Source organism: Bos javanicus, chromosome 4 (genome assembly GCF_032452875.1).
Source record: "Bos javanicus breed banteng chromosome 4, ARS-OSU_banteng_1.0, whole genome shotgun sequence".
NCBI classification, from domain to species: Eukaryota; Metazoa; Chordata; class Mammalia; order Artiodactyla; family Bovidae; genus Bos; species Bos javanicus.
This window is the reverse complement of record NC_083871.1, coordinates 26,802,673-26,811,399: the sequence shown is the minus strand read 5'-3', so window position 1 is coordinate 26,811,399 and position 8,727 is coordinate 26,802,673. Positions and strand designations below refer to the sequence as shown.

Genomic DNA, 8,727 nt, shown 5'->3' with positions numbered 1-8,727 from the left:
AGCCAGAAGGTTCACATGGTCATTATTTATCTTCTTTAGCCTCATTCTGTTGCTCTCTACAATCGCTGTAGCATTCCTATTAATCTTTTAGATGAGGTGTTGGAAAACTTTTCTAGGATTTCATTTTGTAAGTATATTTTTAGAATTCCTATAGTTATGTGTGTTGTTTTAATTTTTTAATGAACAAATGAATATTTCGAGTGTTCAGCAAACTGGTATTGAGTGCTACTAGGGCTTCCCTGGTGGCTCAGACGGTAAAGCGTCTGCCTGAAGTGCGGGAGATCCAGGTTCGATCCCTGGGTTGGGAAGATCCCCTGGAGAAGGAAATGGCAACCCACTCCAGTATCCTTGCCTGGAAAATTCCATGGACTGAGGAGCCTGGTAGGCTACAGTCCCTGGGGTTGCAGAAGAGTCGGACACGACTGAGCGACTTCACTTTCACTTTCTCAGGGGTTAAAAATCTGCCCGGCAAACAAGAGGCCGGGTTCCATTCTGGGTCCAGAAGATTCCCCTGGAGAAGGAAATGGCAATCCACTCCAGTGTTCTTACCTGGGAAATCTCATGGACGGAGGAGCCTGGCAGGCTACAGTCCATGGGGTCACAAAGAGTCCGAGACGATTTAGCTACTAAACAGCAGCATGGGCCAGTTAAGAAAGGGAGACAGGATTCAATAGAGTATGGAGGCAGAGAGGCAACTCACCCAGGAACTCTGAGTTGGGTGTGGACCAGACATTGTTGGTTCTCTGCTCCACAGTCACTCTCTCCACTTTCCTAGATAAAAGGGCCTTGATTAAAAAAAAGAGAGAGAGATTAGGCATGAGGCAGCAACACAAGCAGAGCAGGTGGGTTCCATCCAAGGGATAAATCCTTGGTTTAAGCCAATCCCGTAATCCTAGTCCTCTCTGCTCTTATTGATTGGTTGGACCAATCAACTGACCCCATTCTGGCCAATGAGATAAAAGGGCTGCTCTGGAACGGGTTTTCTCTTTTGTCATCCTGCTGCTGCTGCTGCTGCTGCTAAGTCGCTTCAGTTGTGTCCGTCTCTCACCAGGCTCCCTCGTCCCTGGCATTCTCCAGGCAAGAACACTGGAGTGGGTTGCCATTTCCTTCTCCAATGCGTGAAAGTGAAAAGTGAAAGTGAAGTCACTCAGTCGTGTCCGACTCTTCGCGACCCCATGGACTGCAGCCTACCAGGCTTCTCCGTCCATGGGATTTTCCAGGCAAGAGTACTGGAGTGGGTCGCCAGTGCCTTCTCCCTCTTTTGTCATAAAGGAGAGGAAAAGGGGTTGATGGTTTCGCCTTTTCTTCACACCTTTAAGTGTGTTTTTTGAGATGATAGTGGTTAGAGCTCGAGGGACAATATTTCTAATTCACTGAGGATGAAATGGAGTGCACGGACGAAGGACACCTTGGAGCAACAGAACCAATTGCTCGGCTGACTCTTCTGGGCTCCTCGTTCTGTGAGGTAAGCATGCCTGTTTCAGGCACCTTTGGAGGGTCATTAATTACCAGCACCTGAAAAAAAAGCCTTGTTGGGTAGGTCTTTCAATAAAGTCAGGTACAAATCCTTAAAGAAACAGTATAGGGAGGTTATCAGGTCAGGAGAAATCAAGGGGGCTTTTTCCTACAGGAGGTAAACTTTGAGTTGATTTTGAAGAACAGGTGGAAATCCACGAGGTAACAATGCAGAGAGGCTCATCCACATTGAGGAAGGGTGTGTGGAATGGATTGAGCAGATAGCACCTGCACCCAATAGACTAATTCACGGTTTTGAGGTATCCAGAGTATTCTAGCTTTTCAGTGGAATAGATTCATGGCATTTGTGGGTTTAGCATTCATTTACAAGTGATCTTTCAGTTCAGTTCTGTTGCTCAGTTGTGTCTGACTCTTTGCGACCCATGGACTGCAGCATGCCAGGCCTCCCTGTCCATCACCAACTCCTGGAGTTTACTCAAACTCATGTCCATTGAGTTGGTGATGCCATCCAGTCATCTCACCCTCTGTTGTCCCCTTCTCCTCCTGCCCCCAATCCCTCCCAGCATCAGAGTCTTTTCCAATGAGTCAGTTCTTTGCATCAGGTGGCCGAAGTATTGGAGTTTCGGCTTCAACATCAGTCCTTCCAATGAATATTCAGGACTGATCTCCTTTATGATGGACTGGTTGGATCTCCTTGCAGTCCAAGGGACCCAAAAGAGTCTTTTTCAACACCATAGTTCAAAAGCATCGATTCTTCAGCGCTCAGCTTTCTTCACATCCATACACGACTACTGGAAAAACCATAGCCTTGACTAGATGGACCTTTGTTGGCAAAGTAATGTCTCTGCTTTTGAATATGCTGTCCAGGTTGGTCATAACTTGCCTTCTAAGGAGCAAGCGTCTTTTAATTTCATGGCTGCAGTCACCATCTGCAGTGATTTTGGAGCTCCCCAAAATGCCTTTAATTACGCATATAATCTGTAATGTACAATAACCTGTGATTGGTTCACAACTTGAATCTAAACCTTGGTGGTTTTCAGTCTCGGAAGCAGACTGTGTCCTGTGGGCACTGAGTGAGTCTCAAGCCGACTAGGGAGCAGAGAGTGAAGCTTCCCAGTTTTTGTCCAATAACTCAGTAGCTTTCACTAAACATTAGATGTTGGTTTCCTTGGTTAGCCTTGCTCATTTGAGAAGCAGGTGTCAGGATGGGATTAAGCATGCAAGGAGTTTAATTAGGGAACTGCCTTGGGAGAGGGAGTTGGGTGAGGCTATAAGGCTGAGGATGGGTGTTCATGCAGAGAGATAAGAACTCGAGGGAAGGTTGGGTGGAAGTGCCCTAGACACTGTCCAGCCTAAGAAGGTCCCCAGAGACCCTCTGAAAAGTTCCCTGTCTCCCAGGAACAGGCCTGCCTCAGTGTTCCTGCCCCACACAAAGCAGCCAGTGGGAAGCAGGACTTCATGGCAACACATGAAAACGGATTTCAGAGCAGCTGGGATCGTTGTCTATTAAACTCCCTGCAGTTGGAGGTTGAGGAGGGTAGTCTTTCTTTACCAAATTTTTTCTGTTTTTTTTTTTTTTTTGCAGAGGGAGGGGAACCCTACTAAGACTGATGATGGAAGTACAAAGAAAATAGCTAAAATATTTGTACCTTTTATAGGAAAATTTGGGTCATTTTTTGGGTCATGGAATTCTTTCAGAATTTGATTTCAAATACTGACTCTATCCCAAGAAAAATTTACATGAACAAAAGGGCCTCTGGTCTAGCATGACTCTTCCATCTCAAGTTCCTAGATTCTCAGCTTCTCCATGGCTCAGTTCCCCAAAATTGTTCCTGCAGCCTCTCTGTAGCTTTCCACTTGCTGAGATCTGAACTTTTATCAATTGCTGGTGCGACTTTTGGTATGAACTCATGGGTTCAACAGCTACATATATATTTTTCTCTTGCGAGGTACGTCACCTTAGAATACTTCCAGCTTGCTTTTCAGGCTCTCTTGGGTACACTTCCTGATATCTGAACTCTCTGAATCCTTGCCGAGTGTTAATTTCTAGAACATTCACAGGATGAGATGGCTTCTCTGTTTAGATCTTGACCATCGCCTTGTCCACTTTGTTAGTTAGGACCTCTTCTTTCTTTCCTCTCTTGTATGGTCCTTTTTTCTGAAATATGAGGTTAATACTCTGAACTGTGATTTTGATTCTATCTTTAACACTTAAGGGTACGTACCTTTTTTTATGTTCCTGCCAATCCCTGTGCTCACATAATTGGATAAATCAATATACAATACATACATACACATCCTCTCACACGTAGTATTAAAAATACATATGTGGTTGATTTTTGTTGTTTAGGATAGTTATGTTCTACAAAGTTGCTCTGAACACTGAACTAGAGAATATAGAACCACCACATAGAGGGGATGTTTGTATACAGATGCACGTATCATACATAGATTGTAATCTTAAATGCTGAGCACAACTGGTAATCTTTATTTTACAAAAGAGAGAATGAGGTTCAGAGTGTGAAGTTGACTTGCCTGAGTGAACAATATTTTGACACCCTATGCATGTCTACAGATGACCATTAAAGCATGCAAGTATTGATTTTAGTGTTACAGATAGATTTTAGCCAGTAGCAAATTCATAGGTATGGAATCTATGAATGATGAGGATCGACTGTACAAGGTTAAAAAAAAATTCAAAATGCAAAAGGGCAGACGATGAAAATTCTGTCTCTTCTCTACCCTCAGAGCCCCCTCTTCTCCCAGGTCCCTGCTCCCCAGTCCTCAGGGAACTGCTATCATCAATCTCTTCTTGATCCTTTCAGAGGATCCTCATAATAGCACATTGGACAAAATGACTGGTTAAAAATAGGGAATTTGAATTCTAACAGATCTAGCCTCAAAAAAATGTGCATGCATTTGGGTAAGTAAGTTATTGAAACTTTCTAGACCTCAGTTTCCTCAAGTCTAAACTGGAGGCAATAATCTCATTTACTGGGCAGGCCTCAGTGAGAGGATTAAACTTTCACATAATGCAAAGTACTTGTCACTGAAAACAGCCTGTGTGACCACTGTGGTATCTACCTGCAGAGCCCACAAGCCCCCCACAGCTTCCCACAGCCTCTGACCTCCACACTGCGGTGGTGGTTTTCCCTGTCTCACTGCCTGTGACCAACCCATGTGTCCTTAACTTTGAGTTCAAGTTCACAGTGAAGGATTTGGCTAGAGGGGGAGGATCGTTGATTAACTAGCAGTTTTATGCCAATCAGACTACTGAGAAGATTTATGGAAAGGGTCATCCAGACTTTTTTTAAAGGACTGGTATCAGTTTGGGTTGAACTTTAGCCAAAACCAGAGAGAGGAGAAAGGAAGATACAGTCTGAAGAAGAGGCATTTCCTGATTCAAATTAATAGAAAAGTATGACCTCAGTACGATTGCACTCAGTGACACACAAATATTCTTTCCTTCTTCCTTCTTAAGTGGAAAAACCAGTTTTCTCCCAGGAAAATAAATACTCTGCCTTTCCAAATAAATTTCAGGCATCGATCCTGCTTTAAATGGTCTGTGTGAAAATGATTCTCTTGAGAGAATCCAAATGCATTTTCCTCCTGCAATTAAAATTATTTTTCAATTACACATATATTTTCATGTATTAGATGTGCCGCTGTTGGCAGAGCCTTTAGGAAGGATTAGCATAGGAACTGCTATCTACTTTTAAAAAAATGGAGGGCTTTATCTGACTCAAATCTTTCCTGCAGTCAATCAGGCAGCATATAAATAAATGTAAAAATAAAAAAGAAGACTATACTTAAATTGTTTATCTGCTTTATGTTCCCAGGCAAATGTGCTTGGAATACTGATATTTCCCTGCTTTGTACTGTGTGTCTTGAAGATTTAATTCCTTTTGACTTCAAAGGGAAAAATGATAGCATATACATCAAGTTTCTGTGTTGAGGGTTTCAGAAGCGTCTCTGCTTTTTTAGAGAAAATAAAAGCCCTCTGTTTGCTCACTCGCTTAGGAGCAGCTACTCTCATAAATGTGAATTCAGATTTCTCACAGTTTTATGTTTTAAGTTCAGAACAGACTGTCTAAAATAGCCTTGTGCCTTTTCTGTATCCTTTAACATTTCATAAGTATGTAGCCTCAAAACACTTAAGTTGAAATTATGGTAAGTAAAATTTATTCTGTTCATTGAACAAGTTAATTCTTCTTTTCCATTTTCGAAGTCTTTGCTCTGGACCCATATACTTGGAAAGGTGGGAGCCTTTTGTGACTCTGCTCCCTATAAATTCTGACTGCAAATATGAACATGGAGGCATTCACTTACTGCTCCCATCTCCACATCAAGGTGTGGGGAGAAGTGAATCATTACATACTGAGAAAACTTTTTCCTGACCCAGTTAGCATCACTAAGGTTAATTCTTTCTTGGCAGTCTGTGAGTGCATGTGTGCTCAGTCATGTCCAACCCTTTGTGACCCCATGGACTGCAGCACGCCAGGCTTCCGTGTCCATCACCAACTCCCAGAGCTTACTCAAACTCATGTCCATTGAGTCGGCGATGCTATCCAACCATCTCTTCCTTTGTTGTCCCCTTTTCCTCCCACCTTCAATCTTTCCCAGCATTAGAGTCTTTTTAAATGAGTCAGTTCTTCGCATCAGGTGGCCAAAGGATTGGAGTTTCAGCTTCAGCGTGACTCCTTCCAATGAATATTCAGGACTGATTTCTTTTAGGATGGACTGGTTGGATCTCCTTGCAGTCCAAGGGACTCTCAAGAGTCTTTTCCAACAACACAGTTCAAAAGCATCAATTCTTTAGCTCTCAGCTTGCTTTATAGTCCAATTCTCACATCCATACATGACTACTGGAAAAACCAAAGCTTTGACTAGATGAACCTTTGTTGGCAAAGTAATGTCTCTGCTTTTTAATATGCTGTCTAGGTTGGTCATAACTTTCCTTCCAAGGAGTAAGTGTCTTTTAATTTCATGGCTGCAGTCACCATCTGCAGTGATTTTGGAGCTCCCCAAAATAAAGTCTGCAAATGTTTCCACTCTTTCCCCATCTATTTACCATGAAGTGGGACCGGATGCCATTTCTTAGTTTTCGGAATGTTAAGCTTTAAGCCAACTTTTTCACTCTCCTCTTTCACTTTCATCAGGAGGCTCTTTAGTTGTTCTTCACTTTCTGCCATAAAGGTGGTATCATCTGCATAACTCAGGTTATTGATATTTCTCCCAGAAATCTTGATTCCAGCTTGGGCTTCATCCAGTCCAGCATTTCTCATGATGTACTCTGCATAAAAGTTAAATAAGCAGGGTGACAATATACAACCTTGACATACTCCTTTCCTGATTTGGAACAAGTCTGTTGTTCCATGCCCAGTTCTAACTGTTGCTTCTTGATATGCATACAGATTTCTTAAGAGACAGGTCAGGTTGTCTGGTATTCCCATCTCTTTCAGAATTTTCCATAGTTTATTGTGATCCAAACAGTCAAAGGCTTTGGCATAATAAAGCAGAAGTAGATGTTTTTCTGGAACTCTCTTGCTTTTTCAATGATCCAACAGATGTTGGCAATTTGATCTCTGGTTCCTCTGCCTTTTCTAAATCCAGCTTGAACATCTGGAAGTTCACGGTTCATGTACTGTTGAAGCCTGGCTTGGAGAATTTTGAGCATTGCTTTACTAGTGTGTGAGATGAGTGCAATTGTGCAGTACTTTGAGCATTCTTTGGCATTGCCTTTCTTTGGGATTGGAATGAAAACTGACCTTTTCTAGTCCTGGGGCCACTGCTGAGTTTTGCAAATTTGCTGGCATATTGAGTGCAGCTCTTTCACAGCATCATCTTTGAGGATTTGAAATAGCTTAACTGGAATTCCATCACTTCCACTAGCTTTGTTCATAGTGATGCTTCCTAAGACCCACTTGACTTCACATTCCAGGATGTCTGGCTCTAGGTGAGTGATTGCACCACTGTGGTTATCTGGGTTGTGAAGATCTTTTTGTACAGTTCTTCTGTGTATTCTTGTCACCTCTCCTTAATATCTTCTGCTTCTGCTAGGTTCATACAATTTCTGCTGTTTATTGTGCCCATCTTTGCATGAAATGCTCCCTTGGTATAAAATTTTCTTGAAGAGATCTCTAGTTTTTCCCATTCTATTGTTTCCTCTATTTCTTTGCATTGATCACTGAGGAAAGCTTTCTTATCTCTCCTTGCTATTCTTTGGAACTCTGCATTCAAATGGGTATATCCTTCCTTTTCTCCTTTGTCTTTTGCTTCTCTTCTTTTCACAGCTATTTATAAGGCCTCCTCAGACAAAAATTTTGCCTTTTTGCATTTCTTTTTTTTGGGGATGGTCTTGATCACTGCCTCCTGTACAATGTCACGAACCTCCATCCATTATTCTTCAGGCACTCTATCAGATCTAATCCCTTGAATATATTTCTCACTTGCACTGTATAATTGTATGGGATTTGATTTAGGTCATACCTGAATGGTCTAGTGGTTTTCTCTACTTTCTTCAATTTAAGTCTGAATTTGGCAATAAGGAGTTCATGATCTGAGCCACAGTCAGCTCCCAGTCTTATTTTTGCTGACTGTATAGAGCTTCTCTATCTTTGGCTGCAAAGAATATAATCAGTCTGATTTTGGCATTGACTATCTATTGATGTCCATGTGTAGAGTCTTCTCTTGTGTTGTTGGAAGAGGGTGTTTGCTCTGAGCAGTGCATTCTCTTGGCAAAACTCTATTAGCCTTTGCCCTGCTTCATTCTGTACTCCAAGGCCAAATTTACCTGTTACCCCAGGTGTTTCTTGACTTTGTGCTTTTGTATTCCAGTCCCCTATAATGAAAGGGACATCTTTTTTGGGTATTAGTCTAGAAGGTCTTGTAGGTCTTCATAGAATTGTTCAACTTCAACTTCTTCAGCATTACTGGTCGGGGCATAGACTTGGATTACTGTGATGTTGATGGTTTGCCTTGGAAACGAACAGAGATCATTCTGTCATTTTTGAGAATGCATCCAAGTACTGCGTTTTGGGCTCTCTTGTTTACCATGACAGCTACTCCATTTCTTCTAAGGGAGTCTTGTCCACAATAGTAGATATAATGGTTATCTGCCTAAGATTAACTTTTTTCTTTTCTGAAACCTCGCACTGATAATGACTCAGCAAACCAGTATTCATATCACTTGCTTTATGGCCAGGCGGGGTGGGTGGGGGAAGGGGGGACGACACACCCAGTGCCATCCTA

General features: G+C 42.2%; 1 non-coding gene across 1 annotated transcript; it reads left to right on the top strand.

The window, feature by feature from the left end:
• The first annotated feature begins 236 nt into the window (after positions 1-236).
• TRNAF-GAA (transfer RNA phenylalanine (anticodon GAA)) lies at positions 237-308 on the top strand. The gene has a single exon. It is a non-coding gene; the product is annotated as a tRNA-Phe (tRNA).
• Positions 309-8,727: the final 8,419 nt, after the last annotated feature.